Consider the following 20,579-nt stretch of genomic DNA (forward strand, 5'->3'; position numbering starts at 1 on the left):
ACAAAAAACATTTTGACTGGCCTTTCGGGCAACAGCATACATCTGTTACACCTCAGGACTGTGAGTCACCAAAAAAACGGACTGTTTCCCTTGGCCTTCGGCCTCGGGAAACAGTCTGTGTTGGGGGTGACTCACAGTCCCTCGCGTTACAGACGTATGCTGTTGCCCTCATGGCCAGTCAATATGTGTATACTGCATGATAAATACTACAAACTAAAGCTCAGAATTGGTATTTCTGTGTATTTTATTCCAAATTTAAACTTGATACAATGACCAAACTAAGTAAATATCTCATTATACCTTCTTGAACAACATTTTACCATGTGGAACAGTAAGCATCTGTATGATCACCAAAATTAATGACAAAGAGTTAATCAACCTGACATCAGATATCAGATATCTTGTAATAGCTTCACAGGATATCAGTTGCTCGTGTGTGGCCAATAATATGGCCATGATGTTTTACTGAACATGTCTATAAACTAAAAATAACAAGTCATCGTTGATGACACAGTCCCCGCTTGTCTATTTTCTTAAAATCTTTGGCGTCTAGGCAGCTGTAGAATGACATTGATGCAACTTGAGTCAGGCTTGTGACTTGCAAAACTAAAGTTATAGGAGCAACATTCAATAAATGACCAATTACTTTTGTGCACATGTAGGTCGTAGTGATTTGTCTTTGTGCCAAGTTTGAACAAAATCAGTACATGGATGTTTGAGTTATGGTCCAAAGTCACGAAAATTCGCAAAAAAAATGGCCGCCTCACGACCATATTCGTCGTATCACGATATAAATTGGCGTGCACATGTGGGTCATCGGGCTGTGCCTTTGTGCCAAGTTTGAACGGAATCAGTTAATGGATCTTTGAGTTATGGCTCAAAGTAACGAAATTCGCAAACAAAATGGCCGCCTCGCGACCATATTCGGTCGTATCGTGAAATAAATTTATGTGCCTATGTGGGTCATAGGGCTTTGCCTTTGCGCCAAGTTTGAACAAAATCAGTACATGGATGTTTGAGTTATGGTCCAAAGTCACGAAAATTCGCAAAAAAAATGGCCGCCTCGCGACCATATTCGGTCGTATCGCGATATAAATTGGTGTGCACATGAAGGTCATCAGGCTTTGCCTTTGTGCCAAGTTTGAACAGAATCAGTTAATGGATGTTTGAGTTATGTCCAAAGTCACGAAAATTGGCAATAAAAATGGCCGCCTCACGACCATATTCGGTCGTATCACAATATAAATTGGCGTGCACATGTGGGTCATCGGGCTGTGCCTTTGTGCCAAGTTTGAACGGAATCAGTTGATGGATCTTTGAGTTATGGCTCAAAGTAACGAAAATTCGCAAACAAAATGGCCGCCTCGCGACCATATTCGGTTGTATCGTGAAATAAATTTATGTGCCTATGTGGGTCATAGGGCTTTGCCTTTGTGCAAAGTTTGAACAAAATCAGTACATGGATGTTTGAGTTATGGTCCAAAGTCACGAAAATTCGCAAAAAAAATGGCCGCCTCGCGACCATATTCGGTCGTATCGCGATATAAATTGGTGTGCACATGAAGGTCATCAGGCTTTGCCTTTGTGCCAAGTTTGAACAGAATCAGTTAATGGATGTTTGAGTTATGGCTCAAAGTCACGAAAATTCGCAAAAAAATGGCCGCCTCGCGACCATATTCGGTCGTATCGCGAAATAAATCGACGTGCATCTGTATGCCATAGTGCATTACCTATGTGCCAAGTTTGAACGAAATCGGTTCAGTAGTGTTTGAGAAACGGCTCCGGACGGACGGACGGACGCACGGACGGACGAACGGGACCCATTCTATAAGTCCCCGCCGGACTGCGTCCGCGGGGACTAAAAAATATCATTTGATAATATCAAGAGACTTCCTTGCAGCACTTGTGTACTGAAATCGATTGACAATATATCACAAAATCTTCAGCAATGAGTACAAATCAAATCAAAACGCATGTAGATCACCTTAGCACATTGACACATGAACGACCCAGTCACTGTATTTATCTATATATTTTTAGTGTTTTCTCCCATGTATCAGCTACGGTTTATCAATTGCCTCCCAAATAGCAGAATGAAATGTTCAGTCTTTCCGTTCTAAACAAACTATGACAAGGTTGTATTTATAACTAACTACTGATCATTTCATCAGCTGTAACAGTATAGGGCAAGAAACCAATGATGACACCAGAGAAAAACAGCCCACAAATTAAAGCTGCAAGCAGCATTGTCGGTGCCCAAGCCCTATTGGTTAGCCCAGAATTACATATGCAGATGAATAATGAGGCGGTCATGTTGCATAGTAATCTTGAATAATCAGTATCCATACTGTACCATAATGAATGAGGTCTGGTCGTGTGACATATTGACAATTGATTTCTATCTCATAGTACTGACTGTGTTCAAATGTTTAACAATGGCACTTAATATGCAAAAGAAGTACATGACCTTACATCACCTGCATACTGGTTTTCGTTTACATCAGATATGGCATCCACACACCTGTTCCATGATACAAATCACCATGCCAACACTAAAATTTTACAAATACTGGTCTATAATCTCAAATAAGTTGCTTAAAACTTCATTTTAACAAAAACACTTTCATGAAAACACCTTAATATCAGCAGAACAATTCCATAAAATCTGCAAATTATGCCAATAAATTCAAGTGAAATGTTCAATAAAACTCCTTTTAAAAGATCATCTGTATGCATTTGATTGGAACTGAATAATTTTTAAACTTGAGATAAAAACAGCTGTTAAAATATGAACATTAAGAACCTTAGCGCACTGGCTGCTAGATGTCATTGAAATCTTAAAATTGAATTTATAGTAGAAACCTGGCAATTGAAATCAATCTTAGAGCCGAGGTATATACATTAAAGTTCATTGGAATTGAAATCCTCAAAAAATACAAATATGCAAATTTTACCATAATTTCACTAAAACTGACTCACATCTTCCCTAGGGACCTGCATACCAAATTTCAAACTAATCAAACCAGCAGTTTCTTCAAAAGAGACTTCTGGCAATTGAAATCAATCTTAGAGCTGAGGTATAGACATTAAAGTTCATTGGAATTGAAATCCTCAAAAATACAAATATGCAAATTTTACCATAATTTCACTAAAACTGACTCACATCTTCCCTAGGGACCTGCATACCAAAATTCAAACTAATCGGACCAGCAGTTTCTTCAAAAGAAACTTTTGACCAAACAAAGCAAAAATTGTCACAAAAATACAAATGTGAAAATTTCACCGCAGTGTGAACAAACCCCGACTTGGGTCATCCTATGTACTTGTACATCAAATTTCAAGGAAATGTGACCTGCGGTTTTAGAGACGACAACGCATGTTTGACCACTGACAGAACCCATTGATTGTTTGTCACTGTCTGCCATTCGGTGGTGAAGTGACAAAGACGCCCCCCAGGCGGGGGAGGGCTACTGGGGAGTCAGAGCGCTGCCCTTTTGAGCCGGAACCCGAAGACCCCGAAGGAGGAGACTGTTTCTTGTTTTTTTTTTTTCGGTCGTCTTTATTATAGGGCTGGGAGCGTGATTTAAAGGATTTATTAGACACTTTGCCCTTGTATTTGGACTTGTTGGAAACCTGTTTAGGGTGCCGAGTGCCAGAGTTGTCCAACTTACAAGAGTCTCGATCGAAGAGCCATGCACATGGCCGGCGACTGAATAGAACCGGGACCACTTGCTACAAAATCAAACTCTATAAAAAATCGCCAAAACACCAGAAAAGCGTATAAAAACGCACTAGAATGGTAATAAAGGAACCCAAAAGGGAAAATATGACTTAGCTGACTTTCCTGAACGGAGCAAACAGCTGTGGCGACGGTCGCAGTACGGAGCAGCAAAAATCACCGTGTGATTTTCAGCGTGCAGAAAAAGTAACTGGCGAGTTAGGGAGTACTGTGACGTAATCACAGTAGGATTAAGGGGAGTAAGCTCTAATTTTCTGCAGGAAGGAGCTCGTGAAGAGAATAATCCATATAGTCACTGGGTGAGTATTCTGATTGAACAGAAAAACGTGGCAGTAGAAAAGAGGCTGAACAACACAGGATGAAAACCATAGCTCTGGAAACATGACAGCTACATGTTAACTCGTCAAGTGCTGAATATAGAACTGACGGGTGGACTAACACATGGGGTTAAACATAGACTAATTCATTTGCATATTCAGCGGAGAAAATGAGATGTTATATAGCTGGCTTTTCATGGTTATGGAGGGTACAGTAATATATCACAGAAAGTCGGTGTTTACTTATGAGCATAACAGGAACAGCAGTTTCACTTTGTTAAATATGTATTCCTGACATAATCCCTAACGTTTCTCCATGTCCTGTGAGCCAAACAGGGTTCACTTTGAATGCACTTCTCTATGTATGCTTTCCAGGTAATTTCTTCAATAGAATGAATTCTTCTAAGTATTCTGAAGTTGCAACAGCTGCTTTCTCAATGCTTGACCATGGCTTCCTCTTTATTTTGGATCGACCACTGCGTTTCTCTGCAATAAACAAATATGTGTTACATGTCATTTTTTGAATTGTCATTTATGCCTTAAGATACAATACCTACCTGGTGACTTTTAGGAACTTCCTACTAAATGCCTCCACTTTGCAAGTTAAATTGAGAATCATACCCATTCACCTTTCAGCCCTATGACCAATCTGATTAAAATCAGCTGTAGTGATGTGCTTGGTATTTTGTCCTTATCTGTTGTGGTCTTTAACGTACATGTGTCCTCGCCTCACTACATCTGAACCTGCGTTTTTTTTTAAAGTAAACTACTCAACCAATCACAATGTGACTTGATCACCGCTTTAGGCTTTCCTCTATTGAGACTAACATAACAGACACTCTGATTGGATAGTCGTAGCGAGAGATGTAAATGATATCTGCTACGGCGCAGGTTCAGAAGTAGTGTGGCGAGGACGAGCGCTGGTAAGTAAACGACCACAACGGATGAGGGCGAAAATACCTAGCACATCACAACAACTGATTTTAATCAGATTGCCCTATGACCCTTATGGCACGCCCTCAACTGTATAACCACAGACAGTGGAGTAAGAGGCACATGTAACTGCGGCAAACATCAAAGGACCGCTTCATTTATCTTGTGCAATCTGGGTTATAAACAAATATCAACATAAACGATTAGAATAGTACTACATGATGACGTCACATCGCCGCCATATTTGAGACCTGTTCGCGGTAGTTGTGTGCTACAGTTCTCTCGGGAATGCGCAAATTTGCTTCCAAGAACAGGTGTCATTTTTTTCAATAAAGATATTTGGTTAGTTATAGCTTCAATATTCAAGGGTAAATTGGTAAATTATTTTATGCTTACAATTGTATTGTTTCTTTGGAATTGTCGCTTCTTTGTGTACATCATTGTTTAGCTGTGCACCTTTGACAGAATGAATGTATGTGATCACGATGACCAGATGTGTCAAATTTGTACCAATCTTCTCCTATGGTAAAACACCAATGTAGCACTGGATACAACCAAATCATCTTTTATTGATTAGGAATTGCCTAGCGTGTGTGATTTGAAATAGGAGAGGAGAATATAGGATATTTTTTCAAGGGAAAGGTAAGTTTCTTGTACGATATTTTTAGTCATCGTCAGCACCATATCGTCATTTATTGATACCTGAAAATGTACCTGAGCAGCTTTGTACTGATTGTCTCCCTGAAGTTGAATATCAATCAAGCTATAACCACAAGCAAATAGTCATTTTATTATTTTGGAATGGGACAATTGAGATGATTTTCCTGCCATTGATATATCTGAAATGATTTTTTGTTTGAAAATTTTGTTGTGTTTACAATCTTTTCAATCAACGACGCCATATTGTCATTTATTGTTACCAGACCAAGTAAGTAAAAGCAAGATAAGTTTGTACAGAATGCCCTCCATGAGTTGAAAAAATATTAAGTGAGCTGCAGCCACAACCAGCTGTGAGTGATTTTGAATGCCGGCAGAAAAAAACTGATTGTTTTTTTATTGTTTTACGCAGTCCCTCCACACAGGGACCATGTGTTACGATCTTTCAATGCCTTCAAGCTTTGACTACATGTTTCTCCAGTAGGTTGACTGAAAGACAAACTTTGTATGATTTTCCCCTTTGCACATGGATTTCTTCTCCTTTGCTCCACTCATCGACAGCTTCAATATCACTATCTGCTAATGCTATGTGAGAAAACAAATTGTAAACAATCCTGCACACAATCTCGCACGTTATCGTAACAGAGATGGCAAAACGTGAGCATATATTTGCATTATCTCGAGGCTCCTCATATAGAAAGTGTGAGATAGCACGTGAATTGAAGGCGCGAGTCATCCGCCACTGAATTTAAGCTTGTTAGTGTATTAGAGACATGTTATCCGAACAGGATAAACATACTAAATCCAGATTATACCCGTTTAACACAAAGAAAATGGCCAAATTACCGCCAGTTACATGTCTCTCTCACTCCACTGTCTATCTTGGGCAACAACAACAACATCCACCACAGATGGACAGACATTGTAAGTGACTAAACAGATGTTGAAACAGAAACCCCCTGCCACTTAACGTGGTCTCACAAGGTGTAGAAGGTTAACAAATGTGACAAATGTATGATGTAAACGTTACCTACCATGGTAGGACGAAAAGTCTGTGTGAGAAAGAAGACTGAAGCCCTCCCTGACCTTGGAGTGGATTCACAAGGTAGGAAGTTTAGTCAGAAAACGCCAACAACAACTAAAAAATAGTGTCAATGACACTGTGCTTCCATTTGAAAGACAGTAACCTGCTTTCTAACATAGGAAATATGCAGCACAGCATCTTCTATTGCATTATAACTTGACACTGCTCAATGCTTTACAGTACAATCAGATGTCTATCAGATCTATACCAGTAGCTGGTTTCATCAAATTTGGTGAAGTAGTTTTTCAGTTATGTCACTAATTACAAAACTTAATCAAATATCCAAATGAGCAGTTAGTTAATCTTACACTGCAGAATGCTTCACAGTACAGTCAGATGTCTATCAGGTCTGTACCAGTGGCAGGTTTCATCAAATTTGGTGGAGTAGTTTCTAAGTTACATGGCTAATTACAAAAGTTCATTAAATATGCAAATTAGCACTTTAGCAGATTATTGACATGACACTTATAACATCATCATAATGATATGAGATTGACATCAGCATGAACTTTCATGAACTTCTGTGCAGTAGTTCTTGATAAATGTCAACACTGTCATTTATGTCTCTATGGGAAACTGTTCTTTGAAAAAATTAAATCTTTGATAATTTCATTAATATACAAGCCACACCCACCCAAACCTTCTCAGTTCTTGCCATTTGTGATCTGAACCTGTGTACCAAATTTGGTTGAAATCTGTTCAGTCGTTCTTGAGATATCGTGTATAAAGACAGACAGACAGAGAGACAGACACATACACAGAGATTGCTAAAACATGAGCCCACGTGCAGACTTTGATACTCAGGCTATCAGCGTTATCTCACACTTCCTTTCACTAAAAAAAATATGTTCAAGGCCGGTGTGCTCACATCGGTTTAAATTCAGTTGATTCAAGAGAAATTCGACAAGATGAACAAGAATATTACAAAAGCAAATTCCTTAGGACTGTTACTGAAAAGCTAGATAGGTCAGTGTTGTTATTTTGACAAAGTCAGTTCCAATTTTCTGAACTTTTAATTCTGCATTGATCCTTCCACTTGGCCCCATACTGAGATTTTCGATTAATGCTATCAGTACTATCATTCAGATATAAACAAATAGTGAAATGCCTTTCACTGTGGGGGGTGATTATGACATCTGGAATTATGCTAGATCCAAGTGTCCATCAGTTCTTGTGTGTCTTACATGGAAAAGCTCGAAAGATTGGTCCGTGATGAAAAAATTAACCCAGCTTTGTTTTCTGGTCAAATTTTACTTCAGATTGACACCAATATGACAAAATTATGTTACAGCCTTCAACACTGCCCTACAACAAATCCTAGGTTTGTATAGGTCATTTAAGGTCAAAGATTAATAAAATTACCTAAAATATACAAATTAGAGGTTTCCCCAACACTTTCAGAAGAAGATTTATCTAATAGTATCCAACAGGGCTTCTATACCAAATTACAAAGCTATCAGACAAATAATTTTTGAGAACAATTTATCTTGACTAAATAAGAAAAAATTTCCCGAAAATGGCAATTTTACGATTTTTGTCATAATTTCAACAAATAAAACAGCTAAAAGCCTTGCAAACATCCAAAGAAAAATCTTGACAGCAATAGGGAAAGTGGTTTAAGAAAAGACAAATTTTTAATAAAAATGAGGAAAATAACAAAAAATGGGGAAAAAATTACCCCAAAAATATGAATACGCAAGTTTCACTATGATTTGAACAAATTGGACTTGGGTCACTCTTATGAGTATGCATATCAAAATTCAAAGCACTTGGACTAGCAGTTCAGAGATATTAATTTTTTGACCAAAAATGTGAAAAATTGCCCCAAAAATACATGCATGCAAATTTCTTCATGATTTGAACAAACCTGATAGAGGTCATCTCCAGGAACCTCTATATCAAATTTCTTAACAATAGGACAAGCGGTTTGAGAGAAATTGATTTTTGACCAAAAATAAAGAAAAATAACAAAAAATTCATACAAAATAGAAAATTTCACGTATGAGCCCAAAATTGCAAAAATCACAAAAGGTCTGACTAAGGGCTAAACATGCCAATTATCAAAGGAATTCAACCAGTAATTGTAAAGTTTTTCAGTTGCATCCATTTTCACAAAAAATCTACCTCATTTGCATATTTTTGGTGATGACGTCTTCATTTGAACAAAATCCCATCTACAGGCCAGTACACATCTACACACCAAGTGGCAAGGTAATAGTAGCAGTGGTTCCCAAGATTTGGCATTGAACGGACGTACATACATACATACATACATACATACATACATACATACATACATACATACATACATACATACATACATACATACATACATACATACAGACAACATACAGACGCCATGACCGATCAACCCCTATAGCTTCCATGGTATATATACATATACCAAATGGAAGCTAAAAGTTGAATCGAGATGGGAGTGACGAGAAAACACTACAGAAAACACCCAGCACCACTCCCCAACAGGATGAACAGTGGGGAATACTGGGTAACTGACACACTGGAAAAAAAACCAGAAAATTCCCCCTGTATTTACTTTCTATTAATAGTAGTAACCTCTTTTCATCAACATAAGCCAGACCTCTATACCTCCTTTTATCGCTGAATATTCAAATTTTGTCCAGGTGTTAACTGCCAACAATACCGCATACATGTCAGTCCGAACTTTAGCGCAAACGTAGTCTGCCAAAATTCAGCCTCCTGCACCGAAAACTGTACACCCAGAGAGCCCGTAAAACAAAAAGTCTCTCATAAATACAGCAACCTCTAAATCACAAGTGAGGGAAAGGTGAGAGGGAGGTGTTGATGAAAAAGAGGTAAGTATTATTAATAGAAACTAAAATACAGGGGGAATTTACTGTTTCTATGTCATAATAATATACCTCTTTTTCCTCAACATAAGCCAACAGAGTCCCAAGGTAAACCAAGGAGGCGGGACTTGGAAATAGGAAATAAGTGAAAAAAGGTTCTTACTTGTTCTGAGCCACTCTAAGAGCAACACAAACAGAACCCGAGGAGAACATACCCTCTGACTCAGATGTCATATCCCTGAGATATAAGTAAAAGTATTCTGAGACTTTCATTGAACTGCAGCCGGCACCTAAGAAATAGAGGCATCTGCGAATAAGGACCAAGAAGATGCTACAGCCCGCACCTCATGAGAATTCACCCTGGCCTAGACTAAAGACTCCTGTGATGGTCTGAGTAGGCAAACTTAATTGTCTCAACAATCCATCTAGATATAGTGGCGGGAGTCAAAGACATACCAGGTGACTTCCTGAGAGGAAAAAAAGAGTCGCGTCTGACTCCCCCTCCTCGCCTTGGTCATTTCTAAATAATACTTGAGAGCTCTGACAGGACATAACAATCTATCTGGAGAACTCTCGCCCACCAGCTTGGTCAACTAGGAATAACCAATGGCGAAGGTGGTGACTGGCCACCGAATTAACGACCGAAAGGAGGGTTTCGTCAACAAATAACATTATCTGCTGACCACTGACAACGCGATGGCGCTATAATTGTTTTTATAGGCAAAGCATATAATTCAGTCTGCCAAAGGCGGTCGTAGAGTCAACAAAAATACAGCTTAGAAGGTAGCAGACGTCAACTCAGCTGACTGTAAAGGTACGTAAAGGACTTGCACTAAAAATGCAACACCAGCGAACGACTCCACTGAGGTGTCAAAGATAAGAAGCTGGTCTTGCCAAAGCAAGGTTGTCAAAATAGAAATAGACTGATTCTCTTAACAAATGAAAAGATGTTACCTATAGTTGACTACAAGCCTTAAAAGTGGTAACAGACGCTTTCTTCTCTCTGACCAAGAAGAGAAAAAAGTCTGCTAATCCAGGAGGCCTTGGTTTGAGAAATTAACCGCCCTTGCCTCACACCGATGACAGAAGGTGGCAATAATTGGCGTCAAATGACACTGTGGAAGACGCCAGTCTGTGCTCTGAAATGTGAGAGTCTACTGTAGGAAAATCTCTTGCTGCAGACTCTGTCTGATAATCCCAAAGCATGAAGGAGGATATGATGAGGATATGGAGGAGGACATAGCTTGCCTGGAAGACAGAATACTGGGATAGCTAATGGCTGTGCACTAGTAACTGTAGTAACTAGGAAAAACATAGCCAATTTGGTCACATGAGAGCTATCAGGATCACCTCCCGAACATCCAACTCCACCCTTGTGCAAGAAGTGGTAGAAGGACAGAAAGGATACTCGCACATCCCTGTCCAAAAGACCAAAAGGGTGTCTCAGAACTTGCTGTTCTGTTCTAGATCCACATGAACCAGAAATACCAGTTTCCCCGATGCAAAATGGGTCTAAGTGGGCCTGACTGCTTAGCCACAGCCTGGGAGAAATCCCCCCTGAGAGCTCCCTTGACAGACTCCACACACTGTGCCAGGCAATGTACCCACCCTCCACCCCCAGTTAACACTGACTGAGGTCTGGAGAGTGGTAGCTTGAGCTCCCTGTAAAAAGGGGAAAAGCCAACAGATGACAAAAAAAACTGTCTGCAAACCCGAATTTATGAGAAAAACAGGATGCTAGGACAGACAAACACCCTACAATAACAAAGTAGATGCACTACGTGTAGCTAGTGATACTACTCCATTGTAGCGTGACCGTTAACTTGACTGCAATCTGCACCAGGCCAACTAATGAAAGATCAATGGTCTTGGCCAAATAGCCCCCCCCCCCGACCTTTTTAGCAGCTCTTGAATTATTATTATTAAAACAATAATAATCGACTATTCACAAGAGTGGTTAGTGCAAATAGCACTCCACATTGCTGCTAAAAGGACGAGTAGGATTGATTTGCACACCCATGCAATAAATAAATAGTTGGTGCAGTCTCCCAAAAATAAACAGTATAATTGATAAACCCTGGGAAAAACGCACAGGTCTGCTAAGTAGCGAAGCCACTTCTATGCTGGCTGTGATAAAGGCAGTACTGTCTGCTCAAAACAAGTTCTCAGCTCCATTGTAATGGCAACGGAGAACAAACAAGAGTATTGCTGAAATGGCACCTAGGTAAATCGGCACCTGGGTATCCCTGCCATATGCAGATGTACCCTACAGCAGACCGGAGGTCAAGCAAGAGGTTGTGTTTGGAAACCCGGGCTTGACACTCAGCCAATAATCCACTGGTCCAAGGACCTGTAGTGTTTTGTTTTCACTGGTCCTCAATAAAATTTGGTGGTCCTGACCATGTACAGTGCACAAAAGAACAGAGAAAGAAGTTAAAGCTCCATCAACTGTAACTTTCAACTATTTGTTATTTATTTTTCGCAAGCCAAAAAACATGAGGAAAGGCTCAGTATTTATCTTATCAATACACATTATAAACTTTACTGTCGTATTTGTTATTGTTGAAAATATTAAATTCAAAGCCATTCATAATGACCATTATCATAAAATCTTGTTCAAATTAATGCTACTTGTTACATGGATGTGTCACCTTATCTGGTTATAGCCCCGCTGTACGCTATTGTATAGTGCCAAAGTAGCCATAGTTCGGAACTGTAACGTGAACCTTTGAAAAAATACTATTTATCCGTTGGACTAACCATAGACAGTAAACAAGTCATCGTTGATGACACAGTCCCCGCTTGTCTAATTTATTATAATCTTTGGCGTCTAGGCAGCTGTAGAATGACATTGATGCAACTTGAGTCAGGCTTGTGACTTGCAAACGAAAGTTATAGGAGCAGCATTCAATAAATGACCAATTAATTACTTTTTGTGCACATGCAGGTCGTAGTGATTTGCCTTTGTGCCAAGTTTGAACAAAATCAGTTCACAGCTGTTACAGTTATGGTACAAAGACATGTAAAATTGCCAAAAACATGACTGCCTTGCAGCCATTATATTGGATCGTATTGCGATATAAATTGGCGTGCACATGTAGGTCATAGTGCTTTGCCTTTGTGCCAAGTTAAATCAGTTCATGGCTGTTTGAGCTATGGCTCTAAGTCACGAAAATTTGCAACAAAATGGCCGCCTCGCTACCATATTCGGTCATATCGTGAAATAGATTCATGTGCATATGTGGGTCATAGGGCTTTGCCTTTGTGCCAACTTTGAACAAAATCAGTACATGGATGTTTGAGTATGGTCCAAAGTCACGAAAATTCGCAAAAAAATGGCCGCCTCACGACCTTATTCGGTCATATCGTGAAATAGATTCATGTGCATATGTGGGTCATAGGGCTTTGCCTTTGTGCCAACTTTGAACATAATCAGTACATGGATGTTTGAGTTATGGTCCAAAGTCACAAAAATTCGCAAACAAAATGGCCGCCACAATACCATATTCGGTCGTATCTTGAAATGAATTTATGTGCACATGTGGGTCATAGGGCTTTGCCTTTGTGCCAACTTTGAACAAAATCAGTACATGGATGTTTGAGTTATGGTCCAAAGTCACGAAAATTCGCAAACAAAATGGCCGCCTCACGACCATATTCGGTCGTATCGTGAAATAAATTTATGTGCACATGTGGGTCATAGGGCTTTGCCTTTGTGCCAAGTTTGAATGGAATCAGTGCATGGATGTTTGAGTTATGGTCCAAAGTCACGAAAATTCGCAAACAAAATGGCCGCCTCGCGACCATATTCGGTCGTATCGTGAAATAAATTTATGTGCACATGTGGGTCATAGGGCTTTGCCTTTGTGCCAAGTTTGAATGGAATCAGTGCATGGATGTTTGAGTTATGGCTCAAAGTAACGAAAATACGCAAAAAATATGGCCGCCTCGCGACCATATTCGGTCGTATCGCGAAATAAATCGATGTGCATCTGTATGCCATAGTGCATTACCTATGTGCCAAGTTTGAACGAAATCGGTTCAGTAGTGTCTGAGAACGGCTCCGGACGGACGGACGGACGGACGGACGGACGGACGGACGGGACCCATTCTATAAGTCCCCGCCGGACTGCGTCCGCGGGACTAAAAAGTCTATGGACTACCTCCGAAGAGTTTTTACTGGTCCGAGCTAGAATTTACAGGCCTCAGGCCTGCGGACCAGCGTGAGTGTCAAGCCCTGAAAACAAGCTCTTCTACCCTTAGAACGACAAGTCTTACTAACTCAGAAAGTAGACTTGGTTAGACAACCCCAAGAGAAAATTCTTATAACAATAGTCTGAAAAGAATTTTCCACAAGTCCAGTCCTAATAATTAGAAACTAGACCAAAGGGCACCAGTATTGTGGCCTAACAAGCTGGTCAAACTTGTGGCCCATATATATTTAAATGTATAGCAAAATGAATAACATCCACTAACATAATATCCAGTTTGCGAAGCAGCAAACCTGAGGATATTAAAAAATGGAGTGATATATCAATAAAACTAATAAAAGTTTTATAGTTTTCCCTCTTGTGATCAAAATTACACATGAAGAGTAATAAATAGATTGTACTAACCAGTGACAAATTTGACCTGGATAGATTTACAGTAATTTCACAAATTCCCAGTCCCACAGACGAGCAAATTTGTGAAAGTTAAACTAAGGTAAGTCTATAATACAGGGTTCTCCCATAGAACAATTATAGAGTCATGACTAATTTCCATAACAATGTACATTATTGTTATGATAATGAATTTTGGCTGTTTGCCAAAAATAAAAGGATGGAAATCACTACTCTATAATACTCTGAGGCGACCACTGTAAATAGCTGGAAGACTATGACCTGTATAAGATGCATAGCAATTAAAAATCCCTTCCATCAGCCAGTGCCAAGGCACCAGGAAACTTGTAGAAGCTAGAGTAAGGGCAAAGAAAACAAAAAACTCTGCAAAGCTTATTGTCTTGCCCAAGAGGTTGGAAATAACAGTGGAAGGACTATACACTTATACTGTAGAAGTGATTCAAACCCTCAAAAATTGATTCGCCAACTTGCCCCTCTGACTAAGGTGGTACAACACCAAAGACTGGGGAGAAGGGGCAGGAATAAATATTGCATCGGAGAGGAAAATCCCCTACCGAACAGAACCTCATGTACGGCGCAGACAGGTTACTTCAGCTTATAAAAACTGAACACCTGCTGCCATTTCCCAAAAAGAAGGCAACCCACAATTTTTGTTGAACAAGCAACGCAAAGTCCAATAGCCCCAAGGGCGGGAGGGAAATAAGGGAATACATGTAGGTTGGAAGAACGAATCGAACGGACTTGGCACTGCATAATGACCAACAGCAAGTCCGTGTATGCCCTTGAGTCTAAAGACACCAAGGAATAATTGTGTCAACACAATGCAAGAGGAAACCTTATACCAAAGATTATGTCTGTGATGGATCTGAACATAGCATAAATAGCACGAATGAATGGTAGGTGACTGCAAGGAGACAGCCTAGCTCTCGGATTTGAGTCCACGAAAACTGAAGGAGCGGAAACCGCACTGCCTGCTGCCTGTAGTGGAGACGTACGTACCCCCAAAACAGGATCCCTTGTCGGCGAGTAACCGGTCGATTTGAAACAGCCCACATGAAAAATAATTACTGCTGGGAAGACCCCAATTCTGTCGTCAAACCGACTAAAATCCCAAATAACCCCAGGAATGTATGGGGAAAAACTATTGACAAGGGAGGCATGCGACTGGAAATCCCGCAAAATATCCAAAATTGTAACTCAATAAAGCCGTCGCTGTGTGTTGAGACCCAGCAGCAGCCATAACATAAAACATAACTGCCGACCTCGAAAGTTGATGGCAATCCTGGCTCACCAGTAACCCTATCCGTGGCCGAGCTATGTAAGCGGTCCGAAATCAACAGTCTGCGCCACCAAACTGCGCCGGCGCATTTCAATGTGCGCCGTCAATCTGCGCCCCTATTCTGCGCCCATACAGTAACTGCGCCCTCGACCTGTGCCTTAAATCTGCGGATATCGAGCCGAACTCTTTAACTGTGCCTTCTATGATAAATATCATAGAAATAGCTGTGTTTCTCATTGATGGAATGTGGCTAAATATCGAGGATGGGGAATTTTCAGAACCATGACAAAAATAACTCGCGTTTCGTCGGATATAGTGGCTTCGAGTGCGACACTTCCAAACGAATTTTGAATACCATTCAATATTTATAGGTCCTAATATCCTTAGCTTTTGAATATTCCAATGATTTAAAACCGCCAGTTAGTGTTAAATCCCTGGAACTTCATTTTAAATTAAGGCTAATTTCGTACTCGACCGGGTCAAGATCACGACGCGACTGCGACTTGACATGACTTAGTATTACTACATCGACGTCCATGCATCCAGTCGCAACACATCACAATACGCGAGGCATGTGTATGCAACCAGAAACGAGAATGGTATCGAACCAAGTTCAGTCAGCGACAAAAAATGTTCACATGACGATATTCCAGCTAAACTTTCACAAAAACTTATCGAAATATGGCGGGAAAAGGCAGCACTTAGGGCTTCGCGATCGTATGTACACGCCGAAGATGGCAGCTAAAACTATTCTAAGAATTTTTAGCAAACAGGCAATGTTTTGGGAGTAGTGGTAAAAGACATTACGCTCAGAATTTTTGCGAAACATCCAACGTCTGTAGTATGGGTTTTAGACTAATCGCCAAGTACAGCGTAGCTGAACAGTTTCCGATGCAGTAATAGATGACTGGAAAACAGAACTCATGTAGTCAGCACTCGTGCTAGTTTACTTGCAAGTTTGTGGGGCCGGATTGATAAGACAAGAAAAAAGTTAATGTTGTTCGACCACGGCGTTTCAGAACCTGGTAGGAAACCATTTACCCTTTACTTGCAAGCACATGCTGTTGGGACATGTGGGATGAGTGACGAAATGAAACTAAGATCGCGATTGAGCCAAACTTATCAAGCCAATGAAAAGAGGTCTTATTAAAGAATGAAAATCAGGCGTTGCTATGGTTGCATCACGTCTCAGCTCTGTAAGCTGATACTGCGCGGAAACTAAGATTAGAGTTGTGCAGACTGCGTCGTTCGACCCGGACCTTTCATTTTTTTTTTGCGGGAATCCCGCAGCACTCGGCAGAACACTGACGGCCAACTAAAGACATCCCTTCGCCAATGAAATTGCCAAACTAAAGTTTTTGTCGCCATTTGAAATTATTTGTAGTTTTTGGCGAACTGGCGATCGGGTAGCGTGAGCCCTGCCCTTGAGGTCTATGCTCAAATCTAACGATTTGCATTCTATTTACGGCTATATCTCTCTTGTAAATAATGGTACGTACGTACTGGCTAGGCCGCGTACGATTACTTTAAACGTATGCGGAAGCCATATGGGAGAAACCATATCACGTTCTTTACACTTGTCGCAAGGATCGGAGGTCAAATTAAGTTAGCAATTGTACTCTGCATACGCAAATCTGGGTACTCGGACTTTCAAGTCCGACTAGGTCTTTGAACTCAGAGTATATACTTTGAAGTATTCTTACGCCGTTGACAACTCCTGTGAAGATCGTTGCAGATGGCCGAGTCTCACTTTTGCTTAGTAATCTTACGCCGTTTACAACTGTGAAGATCGTTGAAGCAATTTGCCCAACATCTTAATAAATCGATTGGTTCTAGATTTATCAATGACAGATGTGATTAATGGGCGCAGAATAGGGGCGCAGGTTGACGGCGCAGAATAGGGGCGCAGATTGACGGCGCACATTGAAAATGCGCCGGCGCAGTTTGGTGGCGCAGACTGCTGATTTCGGACCACTTACATACCTGCGTGGCCTGGTGAAGCAAATCATCCGAATGGCCGTCAAAAACGACGACTCCTCAGACGAAGGACTTGAAAAATTCCGACATGGAGTGGAGAAGGACAGCTGCAAACCACGCATCGCTGCCATCTTGAACGAACTCCCTAGCTACCTCGGAAAGAATACCAGTCTTGTACACAGGCCTCGAAGCTGCCTGCGTACACGAAAACAAACGTTGAGAAAAATGCTTCCCTCAACAACACTCTGCAAAAATAGAAAGGGCAGAAAATCACTCTTCTAACTCAAGTTTCGGCAGAAAAACACACCAAAACCACCAAACACAACACAAGTCACAGAAAAATATGCTGAGAAAAAGACTGACATCAAAACCAAAGATGGAGGCCTACACTACCGACACTGCGTGTATAGTAGCATGTTGAAGAACCGGCGCTGAAAAGTTTTCAGACAGGACAAAAATCGAAAAGAGAGACAAGAGAGAGACCGTAGACAAAAGAGAGACCGTAGCTACTTAGCTACGGTCCATAGATAAAATCTCGAACGGGCAATGCTCTCACAGTGTAACAGGAAAAAAGGAGGCTGAAAAATACTGCCAATGATACAGAGTTAGTTCACATTTGAATCATTCAAGAGTAAATACTTAATCTGCAATTTGAAAACTTCTTGTAAATTTCAAGCTTGGATTAAAATATCTACATGTACTTAAGGTATTCCTAAGATATGCTAAATTTTGCTCTGTGTGAGTTGAGTTGGTTCAGCTATGATTGCATATTTCACTAAACTTACAACATAAATTACTCTTAAAGTATAGCAATCAAGAAATTTTCCCAAAAATCTTCTTCATTTGAAACTTTTTCTGGACTATCTATACCTATGTTTACTTAACCGGAACACCAGTCTATTTATAGCCAGGAATTTCTGTGTAAACATTACTTACAGCTGCCATCTAATTAAATACCAAATATTGTTTTAAACTGCATAAAGTCAAATTAAAAATAATCAAGCATAAAAATCACTCGAAAGCTACACTTTTGAAATTTAGTTTTCACACATTATGAGAAATCTCTACAACACCCAAAAACTTATTTCAAAGTAAAACTAGAATTGAAAGTAATTGGATTGGTGTATTTTGTAATGAAATATTTAAAACCAAAAATAAGAAAAATTGCATCAAAGATACATCATTAGTATTTTCGACATGATATTGGTTAGTTACAATAAGGATAACTCTGACATCCTAAAAATTGAATTCCAAAGCATTTGTACTTGTACTTTCGGAGAAACCTATTTTTGACCAAAACTGACAGAAATTGCCCCAAAAAGGTATCTGAACTAATTTTGTCATAAATTCAACAGATTACAAAGATTGCTGACTGGGGCACACATTGCTATAGTCTCAGTCAACTGTGGCAGTGTTGCAAACTGGCCAAAATTTTTGCCAGACATCAGGACCGGTAACTTTCAAAACTTGCCTGTCCTGCTAGAAAGTTGCCTGTCCGGAAATTTTGACGACTCCGTTCAAAACACCCAAAATCATTATGTACTCAAACTGTAAACAACTGAAACTTGTAAACAACTTAAGATGAACATTAACTTACAAATAAACTAATCTTAGTTCCCACCAAATAGGTGTTAAAATGTTTTTTTATCGAAACTGATAAAGGGGAATAAGGGATTGCTCTAACATGGTAACTCTGTGATGTATGGTCCAAGAAGTAATGTGGTGTACATGTCTTTGAAAAGGACAGATTTCTCTGAAATTACATAGCCGAGGCGTCTGACTCATGACAAAATTTGTCCATGAAATGAAAAGATCAACGCGCCAAACTAAAAAAAACATTGTGGCGCGCAACAAATTAGTTTCAACTATCCAAAACGCAACAAAACAGGCAAAGTCACGACAATTATTTTATTAAGATTATGGTTGCACACTATTACACATCCCCATCGATCTAACATTTGGTAACATGGCCGAACGAACTTCACTAGTTCAAAGGATTGGGTGAAACAATTCACAAGAGCAAAAGAATTTTATTATGAAAATTTTCTGTGCTGAAGATCCTGTTCGTGGCCAATCTTCAGTCATGTACAGAGAGGTAGCCGACTATTTTCGGATTCTACCAGTCGTTTGGTTCAGAAGATAAATAGTGCCAAGAAAAAAGATGCTCAATGCTGTATGGGGGAATGTTTCTGCTAAGATCACAGAAGTGCAAGTGAAAAACAGTGATCGGGCATCGGCGCTGACTTTCAAAACACAGAATCAAGATGCCTTTGGAAAGTTAAACTGATCAAAATATTGCTTAGGCCTACTCCAAGACCAAAATATAACCAAAGTGGTCAATATTGAAGCGAGGTTTCATCCGACATTTCCCAATGAACAAGCTTTATCTGTGAAGAGTATTTAGCGAATTTAGTCATAGGCGGTATAGGCATACTATAGATTTCATGGGCAGCGCCAAGATTTGGTACAATTTTGACATTGCTCGTTCGCAGATGAATTATTTTCAAGGATGGGTTACAACGGCATGATTCCAAGACATCAACATGGTGTATTTCCAGTTTCCTATCATGATATTAAGGGAGTTCCGTATCGATATTTCCAGCGATCAATTCAATGTTTCTCGTGTCAGTATTCTGTTTCCGTCGATCCTTCATCATTGATTACGAACGCAGCATGGCTGGGAATGTCGAGGACCGGTGCTGAACTTAATGTTTTATATCGATAACAATTTGTACGCTTGGTAGAGTGATACGAGTTTTGCACTTGTTCAGTTTCTCGCCACATTGTTGGCGCGTTGATCTTTACAGTTGTGACAATAGTTTACAAAGTTGCGGTCAGATGCCTCTGCGACAGGGTGTATCTTTTTAGTCGTTGGAAAATTAGGTGATTTCATCAGTATATAAAAAATAGAGTCAAAAACGACTCTGTGCTTCCATTTGAAAGACATATAGCATCCCACAAACCAAACTTCAGAGCAATCAGACAAGAGGTTTCACAGAATTTTTGAAAAATGTTTAAAATTGCCAAAAATTAAAAATGCAAATGGAAATTTCAACCTCACTTTGAACGATTCAAAGTAAAGTTACCCAAAGGAACTTAAATTTAAAATTTCAATGCAATTAGAGACATGTTCCCAAAAAAGT

The 20,579-nt window shown here is 39.9% G+C and overlaps 1 protein-coding gene across 2 annotated transcripts in view; it reads right to left on the bottom strand.

Annotated features, from left to right (window-relative positions):
- Window positions 1–226: 226 nt before the first annotated feature.
- LOC139127157 (streptococcal hemagglutinin-like) overlaps window positions 227–20,579 on the bottom strand; it is an 85,983-nt gene continuing 65,630 nt past the window's right edge. For both annotated transcript variants that reach the window (XM_070693077.1, XM_070693076.1), the window contains exon 15: window positions 227–4,542. The gene's annotated coding sequence lies outside the window, so the exon portion shown is untranslated. The remainder of the gene's footprint in view (window positions 4,543–20,579) is intronic.

Source organism: Ptychodera flava, unplaced genomic scaffold (genome assembly GCF_041260155.1).
Source record: "Ptychodera flava strain L36383 unplaced genomic scaffold, AS_Pfla_20210202 Scaffold_29__1_contigs__length_4469600_pilon, whole genome shotgun sequence".
NCBI classification, from domain to species: domain Eukaryota; kingdom Metazoa; phylum Hemichordata; class Enteropneusta; family Ptychoderidae; genus Ptychodera; species Ptychodera flava.